This window comes from Tasmannia lanceolata, unplaced genomic scaffold (genome assembly GCF_043159265.1).
Source record: "Tasmannia lanceolata isolate RefF3 unplaced genomic scaffold, GAP_Taslan_0.1 ptg000003l, whole genome shotgun sequence".
NCBI lineage: Eukaryota > Viridiplantae > Streptophyta > Magnoliopsida > Canellales > Winteraceae > Tasmannia > Tasmannia lanceolata.
Genome location: NW_027518680.1, coordinates 30,882,437 through 30,909,782, shown reverse-complemented (window position 1 = coordinate 30,909,782; position 27,346 = coordinate 30,882,437). Strand labels below are relative to the sequence as shown.

The 27,346-nt window shown below is 44.1% G+C and overlaps 17 non-coding genes and 1 pseudogene across 17 annotated transcripts; all 18 read right to left on the bottom strand.

Annotated features, from left to right (window-relative positions):
- Positions 1 to 215: 215 nt before the first annotated feature.
- LOC143871902 (5S ribosomal RNA) lies at positions 216 to 334 on the bottom strand. The gene has a single exon (XR_013246660.1). It is a non-coding gene; the product is annotated as a 5S ribosomal RNA (ribosomal RNA).
- Positions 335 to 931: 597 nt separating this feature from the next.
- LOC143871901 (5S ribosomal RNA) lies at positions 932 to 1,050 on the bottom strand. The gene has a single exon (XR_013246659.1). It is a non-coding gene; the product is annotated as a 5S ribosomal RNA (ribosomal RNA).
- Positions 1,051 to 1,759: 709 nt separating this feature from the next.
- LOC143871900 (5S ribosomal RNA) lies at positions 1,760 to 1,878 on the bottom strand. Its single transcript, XR_013246658.1, has one exon. It is a non-coding gene; the product is annotated as a 5S ribosomal RNA (ribosomal RNA).
- Positions 1,879 to 2,475: 597 nt separating this feature from the next.
- On the bottom strand, positions 2,476 to 2,594 carry LOC143871899 (5S ribosomal RNA). Its single transcript, XR_013246657.1, has one exon. It is a non-coding gene; the product is annotated as a 5S ribosomal RNA (ribosomal RNA).
- A 597-nt stretch (positions 2,595 to 3,191) lies between these two features.
- Positions 3,192 to 3,310, bottom strand: LOC143874141 (5S ribosomal RNA). Its single transcript, XR_013248831.1, has one exon. It is a non-coding gene; the product is annotated as a 5S ribosomal RNA (ribosomal RNA).
- A 597-nt stretch (positions 3,311 to 3,907) lies between these two features.
- On the bottom strand, positions 3,908 to 4,026 carry LOC143872950 (5S ribosomal RNA). The gene has a single exon (XR_013247674.1). It is a non-coding gene; the product is annotated as a 5S ribosomal RNA (ribosomal RNA).
- Positions 4,027 to 4,624: 598 nt separating this feature from the next.
- LOC143871898 (5S ribosomal RNA) lies at positions 4,625 to 4,743 on the bottom strand. The gene has a single exon (XR_013246655.1). It is a non-coding gene; the product is annotated as a 5S ribosomal RNA (ribosomal RNA).
- Positions 4,744 to 5,340: 597 nt separating this feature from the next.
- Positions 5,341 to 5,459, bottom strand: LOC143871896 (5S ribosomal RNA). The gene has a single exon (XR_013246653.1). It is a non-coding gene; the product is annotated as a 5S ribosomal RNA (ribosomal RNA).
- A 597-nt stretch (positions 5,460 to 6,056) lies between these two features.
- On the bottom strand, positions 6,057 to 6,175 carry LOC143872949 (5S ribosomal RNA). The gene has a single exon (XR_013247673.1). It is a non-coding gene; the product is annotated as a 5S ribosomal RNA (ribosomal RNA).
- Positions 6,176 to 6,772: 597 nt separating this feature from the next.
- LOC143871895 (5S ribosomal RNA) lies at positions 6,773 to 6,891 on the bottom strand. The gene has a single exon (XR_013246652.1). It is a non-coding gene; the product is annotated as a 5S ribosomal RNA (ribosomal RNA).
- Positions 6,892 to 7,488: 597 nt separating this feature from the next.
- On the bottom strand, positions 7,489 to 7,607 carry LOC143873692 (5S ribosomal RNA). The gene has a single exon (XR_013248394.1). It is a non-coding gene; the product is annotated as a 5S ribosomal RNA (ribosomal RNA).
- A 597-nt stretch (positions 7,608 to 8,204) lies between these two features.
- On the bottom strand, positions 8,205 to 8,323 carry LOC143871894 (5S ribosomal RNA). Its single transcript, XR_013246651.1, has one exon. It is a non-coding gene; the product is annotated as a 5S ribosomal RNA (ribosomal RNA).
- A 597-nt stretch (positions 8,324 to 8,920) lies between these two features.
- Positions 8,921 to 9,039, bottom strand: LOC143871892 (5S ribosomal RNA). Its single transcript, XR_013246650.1, has one exon. It is a non-coding gene; the product is annotated as a 5S ribosomal RNA (ribosomal RNA).
- Positions 9,040 to 9,636: 597 nt separating this feature from the next.
- On the bottom strand, positions 9,637 to 9,755 carry LOC143871891 (5S ribosomal RNA). The gene has a single exon (XR_013246649.1). It is a non-coding gene; the product is annotated as a 5S ribosomal RNA (ribosomal RNA).
- Positions 9,756 to 10,352: 597 nt separating this feature from the next.
- Positions 10,353 to 10,471, bottom strand: LOC143871890 (5S ribosomal RNA). The gene has a single exon (XR_013246648.1). It is a non-coding gene; the product is annotated as a 5S ribosomal RNA (ribosomal RNA).
- Positions 10,472 to 11,068: 597 nt separating this feature from the next.
- Positions 11,069 to 11,187, bottom strand: LOC143871889 (5S ribosomal RNA). Its single transcript, XR_013246647.1, has one exon. It is a non-coding gene; the product is annotated as a 5S ribosomal RNA (ribosomal RNA).
- Positions 11,188 to 11,784: 597 nt separating this feature from the next.
- Positions 11,785 to 11,903, bottom strand: LOC143874064 (5S ribosomal RNA). The gene has a single exon (XR_013248754.1). It is a non-coding gene; the product is annotated as a 5S ribosomal RNA (ribosomal RNA).
- A 1,487-nt stretch (positions 11,904 to 13,390) lies between these two features.
- LOC143869484 (uncharacterized) lies at positions 13,391 to 14,199 on the bottom strand (annotated as a pseudogene).
- Positions 14,200 to 27,346: the final 13,147 nt, after the last annotated feature.

Sequence of the window (27,346 nt, the reverse complement as noted above, 5' to 3'; positions counted from 1 at the left end):
AATGTCAGAACGAATTCCGTTTATCGAATCAAACGACACTATCACCCCGCCATAATAAAGACCGGACGTCTTTGAATTCACCATCCGGAAGAAAATAAAAAGATCCGAACCGAAACCTAGGAGGCGACGCACTAAACGTGCGTTTCAGTTCGCATCGATGTTCCAGAACCGAAAGATTGTTCGAAAAAAGTGGTAGATAGCCGAAAAAAGTGACAGGGGTGCAACACGAGGACTTCCCAGGAGGTCACCCATCCTAGTACTACTCTCGCCCAAGCACGCTTAACTTCGGAGTTCTGATGGGATCCAGTGCATTTGTGCTGGTATGATCGCACCCAGCATGCCTCTCCATTGTCAAAGTAATAAAGAGTTTCCACTCGCATTGTCGTACGAAGTCCGTTTAAATGAAAGTGCGAAAAAATCCTGCTAGATGACACCGGATGGACGATCCGAGCATGTCGGGAAGCCGGATGACCGCCAGGGCCGTCATCGCGCGATGAATCTTCCCGAGTACCCCCGAATCAATATAAGAATCGCCACGATCTGACGGGCGGATCAAAAGTTATCGTCGGAACGATATTTGTGCACCAAGGGTAGCTCACGGCCAGTAAACACCTTCCGACCGGATTCATGACTCGCATCCACTAGTACACTCATCCGCTATAGCCTGTACGTCACTGAATCTGAACAAACCCCCGCTATAATTTGACCGCAAATGAAATGTCAGAACGAATTCCGTTTATCGAATTAAACGACACTATCAGCCCGCCATAATAAAGACCGGACGTATTTGAACTCACTATCCGGCAGAAAATAAAAAGATCCCAACCGAAACGTAGGAGGCGTCGCACTAAACATGCGTTTCAGTTCGCATCGATGTTCCAGAACCGAAAGATTGTTCGAAAAAAGTGGTAGATAGCCGAAAAAAGTGACAGGGGTGCAACACGAGGACTTCCCAGGAGGTCACCCATCCTAGTACTACTCTCGCCCAAGCACGCTTAACTTCGGAGTTCTGATGGGATCCAGTGCATTTGTGCTGGTATGATCGCACCCAGCATGAGGACTTCCCAGGAGGTCACCCATCCTAGTACTACTCTCGCCCAAGCACGCTTAACTTCGGAGTTCTGATGGGATCCAGTGCATTTGTGCTGGTATGATCGCACCCAGCATGCCTCTCCATTGTCAAAGTAATAAAGAGTTTCCACTCGCATTGTCGTACGAAGTCCGTTTAAATGAAAGTGCGAAAAAATCCTGCTAGATGACACCGGATGGACGATCCGAGCATGTCGGGAAGCGGGATGACCGCCAGGGCCGTCAACGCGCGATTAATCTTCCCGAGTACCCCCGAATCAATATAAGAATCGCCACGATCTGACGGGCGGATCAAAAGTTATCGTCTGAACGATATTTGTGCACCAAGGGTAGCTCACGGCCAGTAAACACCTTCCGACCGGATTCATGACTCGCATCCACTAGTACACTCATCCGCTATAGCCTGTACGTCACTGAATCTGAACAAACCCCAGCTATAATTTGACCGCAAATGAAATGTCAGAACGAATTCCGTTTATCGAATCAAACGACACTATCACCCCGCCATAATAAAGACCGGACGTCTTTGAATTCACCATCCGGAAGAAAATAAAAAGATCCGAACCGAAACGTAGGAGGCGACGCACTAAACGTGCGTTTCAGTTCGCATCGATGTTCCAGAATCGAAAGATTGTTCGAAAAAAGTGGTAGATAGCCGAAAAAAGTGACAGGGGTGCAACACGAGGACTTCCCAGGAGGTCACCCATCCTAGTACTACTCTCGCCCAAGCACGCTTAACTTCGGAGTTCTGATGGGATCCAGTGCATTTGTGCTGGTATGATCGCACCCAGCATGCCTCTCCATTGTCAAAGTAATAAAGAGTTTCCACTCGCATTGTCGTACGAAGTCCGTTTAAATGAAAGTGCGAAAAAATCCTGCTAGATGACACCCGATGGACGATCCGAGCATGTCGGGAAGCCGGATGACCGCCAGGGCTGTCATCGCGCGATTAATCTTCCCGAGTACCCCCGAATCAATATAAGAATCGCCACGATCTGACGGGCGGATCAAAAGTTATCGTCGGAACGATATTTGTGCACCAAGGGTAGCTCACGGCCAGTAAACACCTTCCGACCGGATTCATGACTCGCATCCACTAGTACACTCATCCGCTATAGCCTGTACGTCACTGAATCTGAACAAACCCCCGCTATAATTTGACCGCAAATGAAATGTCAGAACGAATTCCGTTTATCGAATCAAACGACACTATCACCCCGCCATAATAAAGACCGGACGTCTTTGAATTCACCATCCGGAAGAAAATAAAAAGATCCGAACCGAAACCTAGGAGGCGACGCACTAAACGTGCGTTTCAGTTCGCATCGATGTTCCAGAACCGAAAGATTGTTCGAAAAAAGTGGTAGATAGCCGAAAAAAGTGACAGGGGTGCAACACGAGGACTTCCCAGGAGGTCACCCATCCTAGTACTACTCTCGCCCAAGCACGCTTAACTTCGGAGTTCTGATGGGATCCAGTGCATTTGTGCTGGTATGATCGCACCCAGCATGCCTCTCCATTGTCAAAGTAATAAAGAGTTTCCACTCGCATTGTCGTACGAAGTCCGTTTAAATGAAAGTGCGAAAAAATCCTGCTAGATGACACCGGATGGACGATCCGAGCATGTCGGGAAGCCGGATGACCGCCAGGGCTGTCATCGCGCGATGAATCTTCCCGAGTACCCTCGAATCAATATAAGAATCGCCACGATCTGACGGGCGGATCAAAAGTTATCGTCGGAACGATATTTGTGCACCAAGGGTAGCTCACGGCCAGTAAACACCTTCCGACCGGATTCATGACTCGCATCCACTAGTACACTCATCCGCTATAGCCTGTACGTCACTGAATCTGAACAAACCCCCGCTATAATTTGACCGCAAATGAAATGTCAGAACGAATTCCGTTTATCGAATCAAACGACACTATCACCCCGCCATAATAAAGACCGGACGTCTTTGAATTCACCATCCGGAAGAAAATAAAAAGATCCGAACCGAAACGTAGGAGGCGACGCACTAAACGTGCGTTTCAGTTCGCATCGATGTTCCAGAACCGAAAGATTGTTCGAAAAAAGTGGTAGATAGCCGAAAAAAGTGACAGGGGTGCAACACGAGGACTTCCCAGGAGGTCACCCATCCTAGTACTACTCTCGCCCAAGCACGCTTAACTTCGGAGTTCTGATGGGATTCAGTGCATTTGTGCTGGTATGATCGCACCCAGCATGCCTCTCCATTGTCAAAGTAATAAAGAGTTTCCACTCGCATTGTCGTACGAAGTCCGTTTAAATGAAAGTGCGAAAAAATCCTGCTAGATGACACCGGATGGACGATCCGAGCATGTCGGGAAGCCGGATGACCGCCAAGGCTGTCATCGCGCGATTAATCTTCCCGAGTACCCCCGAATCAATATAAGAATCGCTACGATCTGACGGGCGGATCAAAAGTTATCGTCGGAACGATATTTGTGCACCAAGGGTAGCTCACGGCCAGTAAACACCTTCCGACCGGATTCATGACTCGCATCCACTAGTACACTCATCCGCTATAGCCTGTACGTCACTGAATCTAAACAAATCCCCGCTATAATTTGACCGCAAATGAAATGTCAGAACGAATTCCGTTTATCGAATCAAACGACACTATCACCCCGCCATAATAAAGACCGGACGTATTTGAATTCACCATCCGGAAGAAAATTAAAAGATCCGAACCGAAACATAGGAGGCGTTGAACTAAACGTGCGTTTCAGTTCGCATCGATGTTCTAGAACCGAAAGATTGTTCGAAAAAAGTGGTAGATAGCCGAAAAAAGTGACAGGGGTGCAACACGAGGACTTCCCAGGCGGTCACCCATCCTAGTACTACTCTCGCCCAAGCACGCTTAACTTCGGAGTTCTGATGGGATCCAGTGCATTTGTGCTGGTATGATCGCACCCAGCATGCCTCTCCATTGTCAAAGTAATAAAGAGTTTCCACTCGCATTGTCGTACGAAGTCCGTTTAAATAAAAGTGCGAAAAAATCCTGCTAGATGACATCGGATGGACGATCCGAGCATGTCGGGTAGCCGGATGACCGCTAGGGCTGTCATCGCGCGATGAATCTTCCCGAGTACCCCCGAATCAATATAAGAATCGCCACGATCTGACGGGCGGATCAAAAGTTATCGTCGGAACGATATTTGTGCACCAAGGGTAGCTCACGGCCAGTAAACACCTTCCGACCGGATTCATGACTTTCATCCACTAGTACACTCATCCGCTATAGCCTGTACGTCACTGAATCTGAACAAACCCCCGCTATAATTTGACCGCAAATGAAATGTCAGAACGAATTCCGTTTATCGAATCAAACGACACTATCACCCCGCCATAATAAAGACCGGACGTCTTTGAATTCACCATCCGGAAGAAAATAAAAAGATCCGAACCGAAACGTAGGAGGCGACGCACTAAACGTGCGTTTCAGTTCGCATCGATGTTCCAGAACCGAAAGATTGTTCGAAAAAAAGTGGTAGATAGCCGAAAAAAGTGACAGGGGTGCAACACGAGGACTTCCCAGGAGGTCACCCATCCTAGTACTACTCTCGCCCAAGCACGCTTAACTTCGGAGTTCTGATGGGATCCAGTGCATTTGTGCTGGTATGATCGCACCCAGCATGCCTCTCCATTGTCAAAGTAATAAAGAGTTTCCACTCGCATTGTCGTACGAAGTCCGTTTAAATGAAAGTGCGAAAAAATCCTGCTAGATGACACCGGATGGACGATCCGAGCATGTCGGAAAGCCGGATGACCGCCGTGGCTGTCATCGCGCGATTAATCTTCCCGAGTACCCCCGAATCAATATAAGAATCGCCACGATCTGACGGGCGGATCAAAAGTTATCGTCGAAACGATATTTGTGCACCAAGGGTAGCTCACGGCCAGTAAACACCTTCCGACCGGATTCATGACTTTCATCCACTAGTACACTCATCCGCTATAGCCTGTACGTCACTGAATCTGAACAAACCCCCGCTATAATTTGACCGCAAATGAAATGTCAGAACGAATTCCGTTTATCGAATCAAACGACACTATCACCCCGCCATAATAAAGACCGGACGTCTTTGAATTCACCATCCGGAAGAAAATAAAAAGATCCGAACCGAAACGTAGGAGGCGACGCACTAAACGTGCGTCTCAGTTCGCATCGATGTTCCAGAACCGAAAGATTGTTCGAAAAAAGTGGTAGATAGCCGAAAAAAGTGACAGGGGTGCAACACGAGGACTTCCCAGGAGGTCACCCATCCTAGTACTACTCTCGCCCAAGCACGCTTAACTTCGGAGTTCTGATGGGATCCAGTGCATTTGTGCTGGTATGATCGCACCCAGCATGCCTCTCCATTGTCAAAGTAATAAAGAGTTTCCACTCGCATTGTCGTACGAAGTCCGTTTAAATGAAAGTGCGAAAAAATCCTGCTAGATGACACCGGATGGACGATCTGAGCATGTCGGGAAGCCTGATGACCGCCAAGGCTGTCATCGCGCGATTAATCTTCCCGAGTACCCCCGAATCAATATAAGAATCGCTACGATCTGACGGGCGGATCAAAAGTTATCGTCGGAACGATATTTGTGCACCAAGGGTAGCTCACGGCCAGTAAACACCTTCCGACCGGATTCATGACTCGCATCCACTAGTACACTCATCCGCTATAGCCTGTACGTCACTGAATCTAAACAAATCCCCGCTATAATTTGACCGCAAATGAAATGTCAGAACGAATTCCGTTTATCGAATCAAACGACACTATCACCCCGCCATAATAAAGACCGGACGTATTTGAATTCACCATCCGGAAGAAAATAAAAAGATCCGAACCGAAACATAAGAGGCGTCGCACTAAACGTGCGTTTCAGTTCGCATCGATGTTCTAGAACCGAAAGATTGTTCGAAAAAAGTGGTAGATAGCCGAAAAAAGTGACAGGGGTGCAACACGAGGACTTCCCAGGCGGTCACCCATCCTAGTACTACTCTCGCCCAAGCACGCTTAACTTCGGAGTTCTGATGGGATCCAGTGCATTTGTGCTGGTATGATCGCACCCAGCATGCCTCTCCATTGTCAAAGTAATAAAGAGTTTCCACTCGCATTGTCGTACGAAGTCCGTTTAAATAAAAGTGCGAAAAAATCCTGCTAGATGACATCGGATGGACGATCCGAGCATGTCGGGTAGCCGGATGACCGCTAGGGCTGTCATCGCGCGATGAATCTTCCTGAGTACCCCCGAATCAATATAAGAATCGCCACGATCTGACGGGCGGATCAAAAGTTATCGTCGGAACGATATTTGTGCACCAAGGGTAGCTCACGGCCAGTAAACACCTTCCGACCGGATTCATGACTTTCATCCACTAGTACACTCATCCGCTATAGCCTGTACGTCACTGAATCTAAACAAACCCCCGCTATAATTTGACCGCAAATGAAATGTCAGAACGAATTCCGTTTATCGAATCAAACGACACTATCAGCCCGCCATAATAAAGACCGGACGTCTTTGAATTCACCATCCGGAAGAAAATAAAAAGATCCGAACCGAAACGTAGGAGGCGATGCACTAAACGTGCGTTTCAGTTCGCATCGATGTTCCAGAACCGAAAGATTGTTCGAAAAAAGTGGTAGATAGCCGAAAAAAGTGACAGGGGTGCAACACGAGGACTTCCCAGGAGGTCACCCATCCTAGTACTACTCTCGCCCAAGCACGCTTAACTTCGGAGTTCTGATGGGATCCAGTGCATTTGTGCTGGTATGATCGCACCCAGCATGCCTCTCCATTGTCAAAGTACTAAAGAGTTTCCACTCGCATTGTCGTACGAAGTCCGTTTAAATGAAAGTGCGAAAAAATCCTGCTAGATGACACCGGATGGACGATCCGAGCATGTCGGGAAGCCGGATGACCGCCAGGGCTGTCATCGCGCGATGAATCTTCCCGAGTACCCCCGAATCAATATAAGTATCGCCACGATCTGACGGGCGGATCAAAAGTTATCGTCGGAACGATATTTGTGCACCAAGGGTAGCTCACGGCCAGTAAACACCTTCCGACCGGATTCATGACTCGCATCCACTAGTACACTCATCCGCTATAGCCTGTACGTCACTGAATCTAAACAAACCCCCGCTATAATTTGACCGCAAATGAAATGTCAGAACGAATTCCGTTTATCGAATCAAACGACACTATCACCCCGCCATAATAAAGACCGGACGTGTTTGAATTCACCATCCGGAAGAAAATAAAAAGATCCGAACCGAAACGTAGGAGGCGTCGCACTAAACGTGCGTTTCAGTTCGCATCGATGTTCCAGAACCGAAAGATTGTTCGAAAAAAGTGGTAGATAGCCGAAAAAAGTGACAGGGGTGCAACACGAGGACTTCCCAGGAGGTCACCCATCCTAGTACTACTCTCGCCCAAGCGCGCTTAACTTCGGAGTTCTGATGGGATCCAGTGCATTTGTGCTGGTATGATCGCACCCAGCATGCCTCTCCATTGTCAAAGTAATAAAGAGTTTCCACTCGCATTGTCGTACGAAGTCCGTTTAAATGAAAGTGCGAAAAAATCCTGCTAGATAACACCCGATGGACGATCCGAGCATGTCGGGAAGCCGGATGACCGCCAGGGCTGTCATCGCGCGATTAATCTTCCCGAGTACCCCCGAATCAATATAAGAATCGCCACGATCTGACGGGCGGATCAAAAGTTATCGTCGGAACGATATTTGTGCACCAAGGGTAGCTCACGGCCAGTAAACACCTTCCGACCGGATTCATGACTCGCATCCACTAGTACACTCATCCGCTATAGCCTGTACGTCACTGAATCTGAACAAACCCCCGCTATAATTTGACCGCAAATGAAATGTCAGAACGAATTCCGTTTATCGAATCAAATGACACTATCACCCTGCCATAATAAAGACCGGACGTCTTTGAATTCACCATCCGGAAGAAAATAAAAAGATCCGAACCGAAACGTAGGAGGCGACGCACTAAACGTGCGTTTCAGTTCGCATCGATGTTCCAGAACCGAAAGATTGTTCGAAAAAAGTGGTAGATAGCCGAAAAAAGTGACAGGGGTGCAACACGAGGACTTCCCAGGAGGTCACCCATCCTAGTACTACTCTCGCCCAAGCACGCTTAACTTCGGAGTTCTGATGGGATCCAGTGCATTTGTGCTGGTATGATCGCACCCAGCATGCCTCTCCATTGTCAAAGTAATAAAGAGTTTCCACTCGCATTGTCGTACGAAGTCCGTTTAAATGAAAGTGCGAAAAAATCCTGCTAGATGACACCGGATGGACGATCCGAGCATGTCGGGAAGCCGGATGACCGCCATGGCCATCAACGCGCGATTAATCTTCCCGAGTACCCCCGAATCAATATAAGAATCGCCACGATCTGACGGGCGGATCAAAAGTTATCGTCGGAACGATATTTGTGCACCAAGGGTAGCTCACGGCCAGTAAACACCTTCCGACCGGATTCATGACTCGCATCCACTAGTACACTCATCCGCTATAGCCTGTACGTCACTGAATCTGAACAAACCCCCGCTATAATTTGACCGCAAATGAAATGTCAGAACGAATTCCGTTTATCGAATCAAATGACACTATCACCCTGCCATAATAAAGACCGGACGTCTTTGAATTCACCATCCGGAAGAAAATAAAAAGATCCGAACCGAAACGTAGGAGGCGACGCACTAAACGTGCGTTTCAGTTCGCATCGATGTTCCAGAACCGAAAGATTGTTCGAAAAAAGTGGTAGATAGCCGAAAAAAGTGACAGGGGTGCAACACGAGGACTTCCCAGGAGGTCACCCATCCTAGTACTACTCTCGCCCAAGCACGCTTAACTTCGGAGTTCTGATGGGATCCAGTGCATTTGTGCTGGTATGATCGCACCCAGCATGCCTCTCCATTGTCAAAGTAATAAAGAGTTTCCACTCGCATTGTCGTACGAAGTCCGTTTAAATGAAAGTGCGAAAAAATCCTGCTAGATGACACCCGATGGACGATCCGAGCATGTCGGGAAGCCGGATGACCGCCAGGGCTGTCATCGCGCGATTAATCTTCCCGAGTACCCCCGAATCAATATAAGAATCGCCACGATCTGACGGGCGGATCAAAAGTTATCGTCGGAACGATATTTGTGCACCAAGGGTAGCTCACGGCCAGTAAACACCTTCCGACCGGATTCATGACTCGCATCCACTAGTACACTCATCCGCTATAGGCTGTACGTCACTGAATCTGAACAAACCCCCGCTATAATTTGACCGCAAATGAAATGTCAGAACGAATTCCGTTTATCGAATCAAATGACACTATCACCCCGCCATAATAAAGACCGGACGTCTTTGAATTCACCATCCGGAAGAAAATAAAAAGATCCGAACCGAAACGTAGGAGGCGACGCACTAAACGTGCGTTTCAGTTCGCATCGATGTTCCAGAACCGAAAGATTGTTCGAAAAAAGTGGTAGATAGCCGAAAAAAGTGACAGGGGTGCAACACGAGGACTTCCCAGGAGGTCACCCATCCTAGTACTACTCTCGCCCAAGCACGCTTAACTTCGGAGTTCTGATGGGATCCAGTGCATTTGTGCTGGTATGATCGCACCCAGCATGCCTCTCCATTGTCAAAGTAATAAAGAGTTTCCACTCGCATCGTCGTACGAAGTCCGTTTAAATGAAAGTGCGAAAAAATCCTGCTAGATGACACCGGATGAACGATCCGAGCATGTCGGAAAGCCGGATGACCGCCAGGGCTGTCATCGCGCGATGAATCTTCCCGAGTACCCCCGAATCAATATAAGAATCGCCACGATCTGACGGGCGGATCAAAAGTTATCGTCGGAACGATATTTGTGCACCAAGGGTAGCTCACGGCCAGTAAACACCTTCCGACCGGATTCATGACTCGCATCCACTAGTACACTCATCCGCTATAGCCTGTACGTCACTGAATCTGAACAAACCCCCGCTATAATTTGACCGCAAATGAAATGTCAGAACGAATTCCGTTTATCGAATCAAACGACACTATCACCCCGCCATAATAAAGACCGGACGTCTTTGAATTCACCATCCGGAAGAAAATAAAAAGATCCGAACCGAAACGTAGGAGGCGACGCACTAAACGTGCGTTTCAGTTCGCATCGATGTTCCAGAACCGAAAGATTGTTCGAAAAAAGTGGTAGATAGCCGAAAAAAGTGACAGGGGTGCAACACGAGGACTTCCCAGGAGGTCACCCATCCTAGTACTACTCTCGCCCAAGCACGCTTAACTTCGGAGTTCTGATGGGATCCAGTGCATTTGTGCTGGTATGATCGCACCCAGCATGCCTCTCCATTGTCAAAGTAATTAAGAGTTTCCACTCGCATTGTCGTACGAAGTCCGTTTAAATGAAAGTGCGAAAAAATCCTGCTAGATGACACCGGATGGACGATCCGAGCATTTCGGGAAGCCGGATGACCGCCAGGGCTGTCATCGCGCGATGAATCTTCCCGAGTACCCCCGAATCAATATAAGAATCGCCACGATCTGACGGGCGGATCAAAAGTTATCGTCGGAACGATATTTGTGCACCAAGGGTAGCTCACGGCCAGTAAACACCTTCCGACCGGATTCATGACTCGCATCCACTAGTACACTCATCCGCTATAGCCTGTACGTCACTGAATCTAAACAAACCCCCGCTATAATTTGACCGCAAATGAAATGTCAGAACGAATTCCGTTTATCGAATCAAACGACACTATCACCCCGCCATAATAAAGACCGGACGTATTTGAATTCACCATCCGGAAGAAAATAAAAAGATCCGTACCGAAACGTATGAGGCGTCGCACTAAACGTGCGTTTCAGTTCGCATCGATGTTCCAGAACCGAAAGATTGTTCGAAAAAAGTGGTAGATAGCCGAAAAAAGTGACAGGGGTGCAACACGAGGACTTCCCAGGAGGTCACCCATCCTAGTACTACTCTCGCCCAAGCACGCTTAACTTCGGAGTTCTGATGGGATCCAGTGCATTTGTGCTGGTATGATCGCACCCAGCATGCCTCTCCATTGTCAAAGTAATAAAGAGTTTCCACTCGCATTGTCGTACGAAGTCCGTTTAAATGAAAGTGCGAAAAAATCCTGCTAGATGACACCGGATGGACGATCCGAGCATGTCGGAAAGCCGGATGACCGCCAGGGCTGTCATCGCGCGATTAATCTTCCCGAGTACCCCCGAATCAATATAAGAATCGCTACGATCTGACGGGCGGATCAAAAGTTATCGTCGGAACGATATTTGTGCACCAAGGGTAGCTCACGGCCAGTAAACACCTTCCGACCGGATTCATGACTCGCATCCACTAGTACACTCATCCGCTATAGCCTGTACGTCACTGAATCTAAACAAATCCCCGCTATAATTTGACCGCAAATGAAATGTCAGAACGAATTCCGTTTATCGAATCAAACGACACTATCACCCCGCCATAATAAAGACCGGACGTATTTGAATTCACCATCCGGAAGAAAATAAAAAGATCCGAACCGAAACATAGGAGGCGTCGCACTAAACGTGCGTTTCAGTTCGCATCGATGTTCCAGAACCGAAAGATTGTTCGAAAAAAGTGGTAGATAGCCGAAAAAAGTGACAGGGGTGCAACACGAGGACTTCCCAGGCGGTCACCCATCCTAGTACTACTCTCGCCCAAGCACGCTTAACTTCGGATTTCTGATGGGATCCAGTGCATTTGTGCTGGTATGATCGCACCCAGCTGTAGACACCCCATTTTGACCGGATCCTAATTCTCGAAATCGAATAAAATTTCGAAGCTCAATCTCAAAATTTTAGCAAAAAAACCGAGCCCTAAATGTGAAAGAACTTGAAAAATACCAATTCGCAGACCTTGGTTGAAACCTTTGTGGAGCGTGAATGATTCCGAACCCCATCAATATCCATTGATCCGTTACCCTTGATATCATTTCTTATTTTCCTAAAATTTGCAAAAAAAAAACATGAAGCATCCCTTGGATTTTGATATTAGCACCACTGTATTGGTACCCCTAAGCTCTAAGGGACTTGAATTCAACCTTGTTTTGATATTTCCATTGACCGTATTCTCTTTTAGTGTCTGAAGAGGTTTCCCATATTTTTTATCACTTCCAAGCATGTCCTTGTACGAGAAGTTGCAGAAAAGACAAGTTGATTTTGTGCCTATATCAAATCATTGGAGTGCCAATGTAATTTCCCTATATCCGAACAGCAAGTGGTTGAGTCAACTACACAGACAATGTCCAGTGGAGGAAAGGAGGGTTTGGAATATATTATTTTCTATATAAAGGAGTGGTGGTTTAGCAAAACCTGGGTGGACCAAGACTAATTTGAGAGCAAGGTGATTAGAAAGAAGAAATTAAGTGGGGAGGTGCAATTACTACAACAGAGGTATGTTGAAATCATCACATTGCTTTTCATCTATAAATAGCATTCGATCAAGGAATTTGAGGAGAAGCTCATTTGAGCGTTTGGAAAAAATTAGAGGGTAAAAATCCTAGCCAAGCCACCCTCTTGTACAAGGGAATAGTCATGAATATTTAATACACCAAAGAGGTGGCTGTCTAGAGAAGAGGAGGGAGATGAATAAAATATTTCTTATAATGGAAAGGGGGTTGATTTATTAGATTAAGGAGGTGTCAATACCAATTTCTATGTGTATGTGACCATGAGGAAAAGACAAATGGGTGGTGTGATTATTGAAGTGGGGGTGCTACTATGATTTTCTTTTTTTTCTCTCACTCATAAAAAGGAGATTAGAATTGGGAAAAAGGGGGGCTGTCCAGGGCACTAATGAGGGTGGGTGTCAATATATCATTTCAATAGATATTGCTCTTTTAGAGCTCTTCAAAGGGGTGCTGTCCTTGAAATTAAAGGGGTGAAAATTTATCATTCCCTTTAAATATCCATCGAGCAAAGGCATAGAAGAGGGGGGTTTTTTTTTCCAGAGGGGGCGTGAGTGAAAGCGAGAGTAGAGAGAGAAGGGGATGCAATGAGGGGGGTGCCATTGCCAAAATCAGGGTGTGCTGAAATCAGCACACTCCTCACCTATAAAATGCTCAACCGAGCAAGGATTTAAAGAAGGGGGATCTCGTTTTTTTCAAGAAGACAGAGGGAGAAAAAGGGGAGAGCTGAGAAGAGAAAGGGGAAAATATGGGTTTATTAGGGCTTCTCCCCAAATTCGTCTTCTCAGGCAAGACTCCGGCTAAATTCCGGCCGGCCTTAATCCTCCAAGCTATTCTCTTTCATTCTTTGCTACTTTTATCATTTTTCATCATTTTCTTTTGTCTCAAACCCTATGATATCTAAACCCTATCACCGTAACCTTCTTTGAACATAGCAGTGTTATGTAAAAGGATCTGTTCGAGGCTCCATCTGAGATTTGAAACGATCGCCTCGTTTTTCTTTGCCACGGTGAACCAGATCTGATTTTCTGCGCTCATTTGCTTCACATTTTCTTCTAGTTCTGCGTTCCTCTGGTTCATGTTCTGAAGCTCTGTTTCCTTTACTGTTAGCCTTTTCAAGACTTCTTGATCTAAGATCGAGAACAGAGATCTACAATTCCTGTTTCTTGACTCTTCCAATCCAAACCAAAGTTTCTCGTTCTGGAATCGGATCCATGTGTCAATTTCCGTGTTCTGCTGGTATACGCAAGAGGCAAGATCTTGAGCGAGAGGCTCAATAAAAGGAGATCTTCCGCTTGTTGATGTCATTCCAGATCCGTTTAATAGATTATCATCGTGAGGTTGTTGCAAACCGGTTGAAATCGTAGCAGAACCGGTTTTCTGTGGAACTTTCGGAATGTTTACGAATCGGAACTGTTAATTCACTCTCAGGATCATTGAAAACCGCTCCATTCTTCAAGATCTGCTCTCCAGCGTAATCGCAGTAACCTCTCAACAAATTCATGCTCTGGTTTTCTCTATGCTAAATTTTGCCAGAATCTGATGATTTCACCGATCTAAGTATTAGATCCGATCGTATTTTCTCCTTGACTGTGGCCTGTTCCGACCTCATCACCGGAATCCGATTGTTCCGACGAAATTTCGTTTCTACTCGTCATCATCTCCGGTCACATCTAGCAAGATCTGATCATTGCAAATAGTGGTGAGAAATCATTTTGCATCTTTGGACCTTCTTTTCATCAATTACACAGGTAGACTCCTTTTCCTATGAATTGAATTGAAATTATGGCAGGGATTAAGGTGTGTAGTTGATTATTATCATTAATTGCTCATGATTTCATATTGTCATGGTTGATAAGTTCTGTAAATTTTTTCTGATCAGTTGTTTTTTTTTAGATATGCATCATGATAGATTGAGAAAATGGGTTTTAGATATTTGAATGAAATTTATGTTGGTCTGTCATGGCATATGATGACTATAGGTGGATTGGCCTTGTGTGTTTATTGAAGTCACTCAAGTTACACTAATGACTTTCTTTTAGGGGATTCGAAATGGCTGATTCCAACAAAAGCTTAAACTAGTCATTCGCTCATTAATTTTAGACTCTTGATTCTTGGCAATTGTATGCAAAGTATAGAATTGTCATTTTTGCTTTGGGTAAATTTTCGGGTCATCTCATTGCTCAGATTGTTCCTTTTGATTTTTTTTAAGACAATGTTACTGATTTTCTTGAGTTAAGAGTTGAAGCAAGTAGTGGATGATTATTGAACCAAGGCTGTACCAATGCTTGCTCTTTTAGAATGTAATAGTATTATTATTGTGTTGTATCAATGATTGGACCGACTTAATAAACTCTTATTTTCTTCATTAAATTGGCCTGCTAGTATCATTTAGAGGATCGCAAAAATACACAACACTATATAGTCATGGATAGCAAACAGTAAAAGGGCAGGTGGAATATAGAACTTGTGATAACACTACCTCATAATGAATGAATTGTCAACTAAGGTGTTTCATGAAAATTTAAAAGTTTAGGGTATTAGTTGATAGTTATGAGCATTGACACCATCGGGCGACGAAGGCGCTAGCCCAAGCCCATCATTAGGGGACTTGCTCAGTCTAAGTAACACTCCCCTCTTTTGTTTGAAAGACTTGCCTAGTCTTCTAGACGTTCATTCCTTAAATCTTAGGTCCCCATTTATTGCAAGGGCGATGAAGGAGTCATCCCAAGCCCATCTTTTAGAGAGACCTACTTGGTCCATGCAGTATCCCTCTTTCTTTTATCTTTTATAAAGATAGTCTCAAGTCATTAGATCCTCCCATTCATCGCCAGGGCGATGAAGGCGTTAGCCTAAGCCCATCCTTAGGGGACTCGCTTAGTCCAATTAGCACTCCCCTCTTTTTTTTAAGACTTGCCCAGTCTTTTGGGATACCGTTAAGCATTTGTCATTTAGAGCCTCAATTTAGGGAGACAAGCTATGTCTCAGGTGAGCAAAGTCACATTCTTTTAGAGAGACATGCTGCCTCGTAGAAAAGCTTATCCTCAGGGAGACAGGCTATGTCTCATGTGATAAAATTCAACCCCTTTGGAGACAGGCTTTGTCTCATTTGTCATAATTGTCCTCCCCTTCTTTTAGGAGACATGCTTTGTCTCATTAAACCCTCCTCTTTGTGCGTCGTTTGGTTTTGGGAGAACACCCTACTCGGCTTGGCTTCATACCCCTATCCTATATGGGTATCTGGTTGCACATTTGTTGCACCCTAGGGCTAGGTAGCTGTCCGGCCCGGCTGGGTGTTTTACCTTTGCCAAATATGCACAAGGTCTCTTTTTCCTTGTTAGTATTTTCTCTATCCTACCTCTGTGTCTAAGAGACTTACCTAGTCTCATTTTCTTGCTAAACCCTCCTCTTTGTGCGTCGTTTGGTTTTGGGAGAACACCCTACTCGGCTTGGCTTCATACCCCTATCCTATATGGGTATCTGGTTGCACATTTGTTGCACCCTAGGGCTAGGTAGCTGTCCGGCCCGGCTGGGTGTTTTACCTTTGCCAAATATGCACAAGGTCTCTTTTTCCTTGTTAGTATTTTCTCTATCCTACCTCTGTGTCTAAGAGACTTACCTAGTCTCATTTTCTTGCTAAACCTCCTCTTTGTGTATCATTTGGTTTTGGGTGAACACCCTACTCGGCTTGGCTTCATACCCCTATCCTATATGGGTATCTGGTTGCACATTTGTTGCACCCTAGGGCTAGGTAGCTGTCCGGCCCGGCTGGATGTTTTACCTTTGCTAAATATGCACAAGGTCTTCGCTTATTACTTGTGAGTTTTATCTCAGCTTGATAGTCTCACTAGCACCCTTCTTTATCTCTTTTTCTTTTAGGAGACAGGCTTTGTCTCATTAGCACCTCCTTCTTAAGAATCCTATTTTCAGAGTCAGTCCTTAGCCTAGGAGTCTGTCCTTAGCTAGAGAGTCTGTTTTTCTTTCAGGAGTCAGTCCTATCATCATAGGGGTTAGGATTTTATCCAACCTCTCATCAAATCTTGTGTTTTTTTCTTTCCGCTCTTGTAAGGTATAGGATGCTGTCCAACCCTTGCAGAGTTGTTATTCTGTTCATTTTCCCTCCGCAAAGCATAGGATGCTGTCCAACCTTTGCGGGATATCAGGAGTCTGTCTTCCCCTTATGATGATAGGATTTGTCTCCCTTGAGTCAAAAACACTTAAAAACAACAAAAACACCTAAAAAACCAAAAATCTTGAGTCATTAGGAGTAGTTAGGAAATCTGTTTCGAACTACGTTGGCTTGATCCTCTTCCACGAGGTACGTAGTGCAGCTTGAGATTCTTATCTCAGGTCCAGCCAAACCTTTGTAAATAAATCATTTACCCATTTTAAGAAAAAATACCAAAAATCTTCAAAACCTTGTTTTCAACAAGATCTTCCTCTAGAGTTAGGAGTTTGTCCTAGTTAAAGAGTTTTAGAGTTTTGAGTTTGTCTTTGATGTGTTGTGTGGTTTGTTTGTGTTTGTGTTAGAGTTAGGAGTTTGTCCTAGAGTTATAGGAGCGCCTCCGTCCATGTCAGTTGGCGATTCATATCGCCGATTGATGATTAAGTCTTGGATACGCTAGTGATCCCATTGTTTCCCTTAGGGCGTACAGCCTAGCTACACATAGATTATAGGAACCACCTGCATTAGCTTAGGGCTAACCTGCATTTAGTTAAGGCATATAGGGTGTCCTAAAAATCTACAATCCATTGGAATTTAAATAATCACACAAGAAGCTTTAAGAACTAGTCCGGTCTTTTAGATCGAGTCTAGGATAGAGGTCTAGATGTCTTAGGCATCATAGCTTAGAATAGGTGCGAAGAACTACGTTGCCTTGATTCTCGTGGAGGCGGGGATACGTAGGCTTCTTTGGATGAACATCAGATCATCTAAAGACTCGGGCCTAGGTATAGATTAGAGTCTTAGGGTTGTATAGTATCGAGTCATTTTTCTATGTTTTACAGTGTTTTCTTACTTTATTGCGCAGACCTTATACATTTAGCTGTAACATGCATGTGTTTGCACACCAGAACTTAGACACCCATTAGGCATGTCACTTATAACCTAGTTTTGCTTAGGCGACACTTCTTTCATTTCTTTTATGTGTGCTTATTATTCATCTCCGAGACATGCATGATTAGATAGACGTCTTCTCGGAGATATTGATTCCCATTTCATATGACTTTTGCCCAAAACTCTTCAAAATCATTAAGTAAATGGCATAAGAGACCAGGTGCTTGCACTTGGGCGGACGAGGTGCTCTTTGGACCTTCCGAATTCGTAACCAGGCACGAACCTTCTTTTATATCTCTGGTTATCCGTTGCAACAGAGCATAGTGTGGGATCCAGGGCCTACTTCCCTGGATGGCGACTCTTCTTTGTATAAGGTACGCCTCGAATCTGGGCTAGTCCCCGAATCGAGAGGTATCTCACTTTTGTATCGCCACTCATGCTGTGAGAGGCATTTCTTCTTTCGAGAGTTCCTTGGTAGAGCTCTCCATTCACGTGGATGATCCTGAGACTGTTAGCGCATGGGGGCACGTCCCTCACCGCCGCTCTCTCTCGGATCGGGGTCCACAGGCTGGCGACTCTGCTGGGGAGTTCTTGGAACATTGCCTAACTCTGTTAAAATGCCATTTGTTATTAATTTTAAAGAATTTTGAGCTAAAATCATTATAAATGGGAATTTAAATTGCTTAGAATCCAGGGGCACCAGATAGGTGTTTAAAATAAGGGATTCACACACTGCACAGCATACATCATTTTGTTCTTTATTTTCTTTTATTGATTTTCTTATTATTGGCTCCACGGGATAGATATAATGCGTGCCTCATGGGATATCACTATCCAGATGGTGCTGTTGTATCTATTACCAAGCTATGCGCCAGTGCTGCAGTCGTAAACACTCGGTGTACTTGTGTTTACAGCAGCCGGTGAGCAATGAAGCATACTGTATATAACACTCGGTGTACTTGTGTTATATACTTAAAGTATGGATCATATGCATAGTACCTGATAGAGTCCGGAGCTCTATTTTCATTTTACATATATTATGTACTTGGATATATTTGTTGATTTAGTAAAACCCAATTAGGATCTGCATGTGCTTATATATATATTGCATTCATATAAGGACGAACATGTGTTGCTTACACATGTTGGAGCTTAGATTTAGGAGCCATGTCCTATCCATAGATTATTGCAGTTCACCTTATGTGGCTACAGGCGCAGTCCTAATACATTCACATGTCTGTCTTGAGTCAAGCTTCTTGACTCTATGGAATCATTATTTAGGGCTGGTGCCCCTGGTTAGGGTATATATGTATATATCTATATTTTGATTATCAGATTAGAGCCTACTCATTAGTGAGGCTTCCTTATCTAATCAAATTAGTCATATCAGTCCGTTCTTCGGATCTAGACCCGACCAGTGGCTTTTACTTGCCCTCTCATGGTCGTGGCCTATCTTTTGCTCTATTCATTGAGATTTTTGTCCATATATCTTTTGATTATAAGATTAGGACCTACTTTCTAGTAGAGATTCCTAGCTTGAATCAATCAGTCGTGTATATTCATCTCTCAGATCTAAACCTAGCTAGTGGCTTCTACTTGTCACACTCATAGCTATGGTTTATTCCTTGACCCAATGATGATAAGTATTACCTGTTTTCATCCTTTAAATTCAAACCTCATTTATCCATTCTTTTGTTGTATTACTCAAATTACTGTTCGTCCTGTCTTAGATATGGTCGATAGCTTGTCTGCTGTCTCTATGACCATAGTCTATCATTATTGATCTTCTTGATCGTACATTTTTGTCGTCCACCTTTCAGATTTAGATCCGGTCTATTGATCTACTTTTGTCATTTTATGACCGTGGTCTCTTCCCTGAGTTTCTGATCATCTTTGATCATGGATGAAAAATTCAGTGTTGCCTATTGTATCCTTCTCCTATAATTGATTCTGATCTGATTATGTTCCACTTGTTTGATTGCGAGTTTATCTTGCTGACATTCATTCGAGTGTGTGTTCTTGCTGAGAGCCTTACTTTATCTTAAACCCAGTTGGCATACCCTTTTGTGATTAGCAGCTTTAGACCCTCTCTATATAGCTGTTATGCTGCCGAATTTTCTGCAAATACCTTGGGTTTGGTCGTTATCCTTTAGACTTGTTGACAAACTCTATGTGCTTATCTTACCACATCTCCTTGCATAGATGTTATGCTGCCGGATTTTATCCATGGGAGGATATATTCGTATCATCTTTTGTCTTAGCTTACATATGGCATTTTCATTCGATTACCCTATGCTGAACTATAGTGTTTGCCCATTCCATGGCAGGAGTCTGACCTTGTTGGCTTCACTCATTTGTAGTATTCCCATTCTACCTATACTTGAACCCATGGCGGAGAATGGAAATAATACCCTTGACACCAATGAGGTTATGAAGGCTATTCTGGCGCAGTTGGGCACCATTAATGAAGAAATAGCCCGTCTAAAAAGTGATAAGAGTTCTACTTCTAAGGAGCATGCACCCCAGCATCCTTCAGTCATACCTCCTCCACCTCCTATGATGAGCAGACCAACAGTGTTTGCTGTTGAGGATGACTTCGAGGATGAGCAGTATATAGAGGAGAATTGTCGCCCTCATCTGGAGAGAGCTGATAAAAGCAAAGGGATTGTAGACAGGTTGGATAAGCTAACCCTAGAAATGGAAAGCATGAAGTTCCAAGGCACTAAGAAGTTGAACATGTCTGACTTCATGATAGCCCCAGGTGTTGTTCTTCCTCCTAAGTTCACAGTACCTGATCTTGATAAGTATGATGGAACAGGGTGTCCCACAAGCCATTTGAAGTCTGTCATTCCTATTTTGCAACAGCATGGACTTTCTCCAGAGCAGATTGCCCTTGTATTCCCTCGATCTCTAGTCGGAACTGCAAAGAAATGGTTTTTGAGTCTAAAGTCTGATGAGATCAGAACTTTGGAAGACATTGCCAACAAGTTCGTGGAACAGTTTTCCATGGAAGAAGGAATAGACATAACCAAAAGGGATCTGAAAATGTTGAAACAGGGACATAATGAAACCTTCACTTCCTTCATCCGAAGATGGAGAAGGAAAGCAGCTCAGATGACCCACAGATTGTCCGATGAAGACCAGATCAAGATTGTGGTTAAGAATTTGTCTACACAGTACTACCATCATATGGCTATCCAATACTTTCTCGATTTCAATCATCTCATCAAGACAGGAACCCAAGTAGAGGATGCACTGGCCAAAGGACTAAAGACAAGGACCTCAACTGATGTTAGAGACGGAAAGAGGACTATGGTAGCAGCTAAAGAGGTCAGCAATGTGGAGACCTCTCGTCAACCTTTCAAGAAGGTGGCTCAGAAAGGAAACAAGCCTATTCAGAAGCCAAATAAAGAAATTCCTCCATTGCCGAAGAATCTTGAAAAAGCTTTGAGAGAATTGGTCGAAGTGGGTAAAATTGAACTTCCTGAACCTTCTCCTCCTCCAAATCCTCTTCCTAGCAACTTTTATGAACAAGACTTCTGTGAATATCATAGAGTTCATGGACATTCATCCAACAGTTGCCAAGCCTTGAAACATAAGATCCTAAAACTTATCAAAGATGGTAAGGTAGTTGTTGGAGAACCCGGTGCTACCAGAAAACCAGTGCAAAGATCAGTTGGCCCTTTACCGATGGTAGGAGCTATCTCTACGGATGAACCATTATTGGATCCTGCATCCCTTATTCGTCCTATCTCAGAAACACCACTTGTTTCATCAAACTCTCGACCAATGGAGGAATCATTTGAAAGGTTGGCCCTCATCAGAATGGAAAACTGGATGGTTAAGCTTTTTGGTCAGATGGCCATGTTAACTGAAGAAGTGAGGGAGATGAAAACTCAAATACGATATCTGTCCACCGGATATGATTCAGCTCCTAAGCAGTTTGCCGATATGGGTACTATGACAGAAGAAGCATCAGTTCAGAGTTTAATTCTTGACAGATATGTTGATTTGCATAGTGGGACCAAGCCTGTCATTGTTCCCAGTGAAGTTAAGAATGTTGGACCCTATCGTCAACCCTTTAAGAAGCCAATAATAGAAGTGGAAGAAAGGATGGGTCAGAGACTGAGGAGGGAATACGCTCAGCTGCCATGTTCTCAGGAAGTTATCATGAAGAAATGGGTCAGTGAAGGTCGTTTGACACTTTTAGATCCGAAGCTTCTTCCTAACCCGGTCCCCAAACACTGGAGAAGAGATCAGTATTGCGAGTACCACGGAGGTATTGGTCATACAACAGAAAAGTGCATGGCATTGAAACATAAAATTCAGGACGAGATAGATGGAGATTCATCTATTCTTCCTGAACTCTATGCTTTCGCGAATTATGCACCGGTTAGACCCATTCAACCCTTCAAATGTCCCACCACATTTGCTTATGCCACCTCAGAGCAGGGAAATGAATCGAAAGGAAAAGGAAAGATGTCAGAATTTGAGCCTCCGAAGAATGTCAGGGCAGAGGGCATGATGCCACCAGATGGTTTTCAAGGGCAGTTTGGGCAAGGTAGACAGAACTACATGGGACCGCCTCTTCCGAGATTCCTATACCAGAACCGAAACCACTAGCCGACAACATCATGGAGGAAGGCATGCTACTTGTGAACTTCAGTGCCTAGTCCTTGTCCATGTCCAAGTGTCATTGTTTCAAGTGAGGTGTTCCAAGTGTCATGTTTCAAGATTTGACTTCTATCAAGTGTATACCAACTCTTGTGTTGAAAGTTGGTGAGTGATAGTGTCAATGTCAAAAAAAAAAGAAGAAAAAGGTGTCATGTTTGTCAGTCTTTCTCATTTAGAGTCAGTGTTTTATTTTCTGTCAAGTCTGATATATAGCCCACTGAGGCGTGTTGAGAACTTTTGATGTACTTGAAAGTTTTCAATTCAATAAAGTTTGATTTCAATGTTATCAGTATTCTTATGATTCACTCTTGATCTAATGTTTAAAATAACTAAAGACACCTTTCTCGGATGAGAATGCAGACGAAATTCCCCTCGAGATCTGAAACATGATCAAACGGGAGGAAGAGCGTCGAGCATAGCCACTCAAAGAAGAAATCGAAGCTATCGATAGTGGTATCGAAATCCGAAACTCAAGAAAGATGGATTGGCAAAACTTTATCTCTCGAGGAGAGCGAGGAATTGATAAACCTGTTTATAGGGGTTCAAGGTGGTCTTACTTGATCCTATGAGGATAAACCAGGTGAATGCCTTGTTGTGATGAAAAGCAAGACTCCATCAGCTTTAGATATCAGTTGAAAAGCAAAATTCAAGAGAGTGAAGCATCAGACATCCAGTCGAGCTGAAGAGAAATTTAGCGAAGACTTTCAGAAAATGAAGTCATCAATTCGAGCCCGAAAGGGGCACTTGAGCTACATATTTTCAATGAGATTCTGAAGTGGAATACTTCAAGAGTAAGGACATTCCTAATGTCTAAAAGCAAAAAAAAAAATTGAAAGAAAGATAAGAAGGAGAAGGGAATGTGTCCCTAAAACAACTCCTTAGAAAAATCAAAGACCCAAGTGATGGAGTCTATGAGATAGATTGAATATCAGAATTCTCTCCAACATTTGGAGACTATCGAGAGCTGTATAACCTTGAGCATAAATTCAAAATATTCGAGAAGCGCATCAGTTTAAGTGGAGCACCGTGGTTAAAGTCTTGCTTGCAAATACCGCCGGACTTCTCGACAAAAATATTCAAAGCTGTTGAACCTTATTCCTCAAAAGCTTGTACATCAAAACACCAGGAGGCCATCATTGGACGTTTGAGCCTTTATAGCCAAAATCCCAACGTCTAAAAAAAACAATCCTTTTGTGAGCCCTTTGAGCCAACACTTTAAGCCAAACAATTCTTTCAACCACATTATAAACCAGGGGCATTTTATGCACCTGAACTACGTCATGACCTGATCCCCAACTCTTCGGGGGTACGTAGGCAACCTGATCAACTCAGGTTCGGTCAAACCTTGGGGATAAAAGCTAAATCATGCCCTTTTCAAAATTTTGAAGCTAAAAAGCTAAACCATTCTTTGTTAAACCTCAAAGCGAACTACGCGGACCTTATCCTCCATTTTTGGGGTACGTAGGTAGTCTGGCAAGACCAGATTCGGTCCAAATTCTTAGAACTTTAGGTATCCAACCTTTTTGAACCCAAGCTTACCTGGAAAGTCCTTCTGGTGAAACAAGCAAAGGTTTAAGGCAAATAGAACAAAAACAGAAAGAAAAGAAAAGAATGAGAGTCTGAAGACCCACTAGGTTGAAAACCTGAAAGGGCGGCCTATAGAAAAGAGATTCATGTATTTGCTAAGTCAAAGAGTTAGCTTATACAAAGAAAGGGTAGCGGTTTGCTAGATTAAAAACTCAAGAAGACAATCTAGTCGGCAGCAAGACTTCTAAAAAGTGAGCTGATAAGACATGGAAGGAGTTCCTCGATTATGGAGAACTCAAAGCAAGAATCAAGACAAGCGGTCTGCAAGACTGAAAACCTGGAAGACATCAGTTTGACTTCCTGGAAAGAAGGAGAATCAAAGAGTTGGAGAAGCAGTCTTCAAACAGGGCAGGATCCCAGAATCTGAGTAGTGTCAGCGAGACTTACTTTGATACCCTTTTAAACTAGGGGCATTAAAACTGAGCAATCCGAAGGAGGTAATAACCATGACGGAAATACCGATGGAGGAAATTAGAGCCTCTTGACATGGTTTTCAAAATTACTCTAAGAGTGGCTAGCCTTACCTTAAAAAAAAAAAATACATTGGATCTAAGGGTGAATCAAAAGTGAGTCGTCCCTTGAATCGTATAAATTTTCTTTGATCGAGTCATTTGGAAGTCTGTTTCTCATTCTTATTCGTTTCTTTCAAGGTCAATAGTCGTCTGGCACTAGAAAGAACGAAAGTACACCTTCTAAAATGCGAAGAAAATTCAAAGTGAATCCTGGTTTAGGAATCAAAGAGAGGCAAGAGACATCTTGTTCAGACCTGCCAAAGACATCAAGGTTTCAAGCAATGAGCAGTGACAGAAGAAATTCTCAGACTCAGCCATTATAGAGATTGTTTTTCCTATTTCAAAGAAAGAACCCATGCAAATTTAAGTTTCCCTTACCTATCCTGGTTCCGCTTCCTTAAGATTCTTGTCATGGAATCACAACACACTAGGGGCATCTTTTATGACTTCCGTCATAAAAGATATCAAGCACACAAGGGGCAATCAATGCCAATGTTTTCAGTAAGTTGAGATAAGAAAGGTACGTGTATATCTCGAACTAAACCTTTAAACTCCTCAGACGAGTACACTCTCCTGAAGAGTCAACTTCCCAAGAAAATCAGTTTTCCCAGCGGAGTTTAGAATTTGCTCACACAGTCTTCAACCCCAGCAGAATACAGTTCTCTTAAAAAAAGAAGAAGGGGGGTTAATACCCAAAGCCCAGCAAGTTATCCGAGTCCGGTCCTCAGCAAGGAACCCGCATTCCCATAGTTCTCGGCAAGAGACAATCAATCTCTCAGTGGAATCGATCAAAATTTTCGCATCCAGAAACAAAATTATTGTTTGAACCTCCTAGCCGTTAGTATGAAGAATAGCCTTTCCACAGGTCCCTCTAACTGTTATTTGGTGAAAGCCTTTTCACAGGCCCGTCATACCTTTGATTCCCGTACTGTCTCATGTAGACTTCTGCTTGATCAAGGTATCCTCGACTTTTCGGTTCATTCACAACCAGGTCGATCCTCTGAACCTTTGACTCATTCGCAGTCCAGCCCATATCCTCGACCTTTCGGTTCATTCGCAACCTGGTCAATCCTTGGAGCCTTTGACTCATTCGCAGTCTCGCTCATATCCTTGACCTTTTGCTTCATTCGCTACTTGGTCAATCCTTGGAGCCTTTGACTCATTCGCAGTCTCGCTCATATCCTCGACCTTTCGGTTCATTCGCAACCAGGTCAATCCTTTGAGCCTTTGACTCGTTCGCAGTCTTGCTCATATCCTCGACCTTTCGGTTCATTCGCAACCAAGTCGATCCTCTGAGCCTTTGACTCATTCGCAGTCTAGCTCATATCCCGACTATTCGGTTCATTCGCTACCAAGTCGATCCTTTGAGTCTTTGACTCATTCGCAGTTTAGCTCGTATCCCCGACTATTCGGTTCATTCGCTACCAAGTCGATCCTTTGAGTCTTTGACTCATTCGCAGTTTAGCTCTTATCCTTGACTCTTTGGTTCATTCGCAACCGGGTCGATCTCGGAGCTTTTTGACTCCTTCGCAGTCAAGCTTTCGGTTAATCTGTAACCGAGTTAATACTTTAACTTCTGATTCTGTCAGGTTATTACATTTCTGGTTCATTCGCAACCAAGTCATCGTTCCGACATTTTCGGTTCATTCGCTACCGGGTCAATCCACGACTTTCTGGTTCATTTGCAACCGAGTCAATCTCTGAGCTTTTTGACTCTTTCGCAGTCAAGCTTTTCGGTTAATCTGTAACCGAGTTAATACTTTAACTTCTGATTCTGTCAGGTTGTTACCTTTCTGGTTCATTTGCAACTAAGTCATCATTCCGGCCTTTTTGGTTCATTCGCAACCAGGCCAAAATCATAAACTCTTTGGCTTATTCGCTACTGAGTTTCTCACTGATTTCTTGATTCATTCGCAATCAAGGTAATCTCCCTGACTTTGACTCATTTGCAGTCGAGTCAATCTTCCAATTCTTAGCTCATTCGCAGCTAAAATCAAATTTTGACTTTCAGTTCATTCGCAACCAAGTCAATTATGGTCTTATAGTTCATTCGCAACAAGGCCAATATCCCTGACTCTGGCCCTTTCGTAGTCAAGTCACCCCTTTGCTTCTCGGTTCGTTCGTAACCAAGTAAATTTCTGACTCTTCGACTCATTCGCAGTCAAGTAAGTGTTCTGATCTTCTGGTTCATTCGCAACCAAGCTAATATCCCTCATTCTTTGACTCATTCGCAGTCAAGTCAATTCCCCGTCTTCTGGTTCAATCGCAACCAAACCAGTATCCTTCTCGGCTCACTCGCAGCCAAATTAACCTTTCAACCTTGACTCGCTCGCAGTCAGCCTATTTCTCTTCAATTTCCAAGCTCGCTCGCAGCTAAAACATTGCTTTCAATATTTTCAGCTCATTCGTAGCCAATTGATTCTGTCGATACTTTTTGCGAGGGATGTCAGAACAATGTCCCTCCAAAGCTTTTCAATTGGATGCTAGAATATGCCATCCATAACCCTTTTCTTGGAACCGCTTTCATTACACCCTTTCGTTTCACCTTGAATCTCGGGCCGGTCAAAATGGATTGTCTTGTCAGCTTTGCCATTCGTGTGACAAGCACACTCTGCCAAAGAGGGGCATCTGTAGACACCCCATTTTGACCGGATCCTAATTCTCGAAATCGAATAAAATTTCGAAGCTCAATCTCAAAATTTTAGCAAAAAAACCGAGCCCTAAATGTGAAAGAACTTGAAAAATACCAATTCGCAGACCTTGGTTGAAACCTTTGTGGAGCGTGAATGATTCCGAACCCCATCAATATCCATTGATCCGTTACCCTTGATATCATTTCTTATTTTCCTAAAATTTGCAAAAAAAAAACATGAAGCATCCCTTGGATTTTGATATTAGCACCACTGTATTGGTACCCCTAAGCTCTAAGG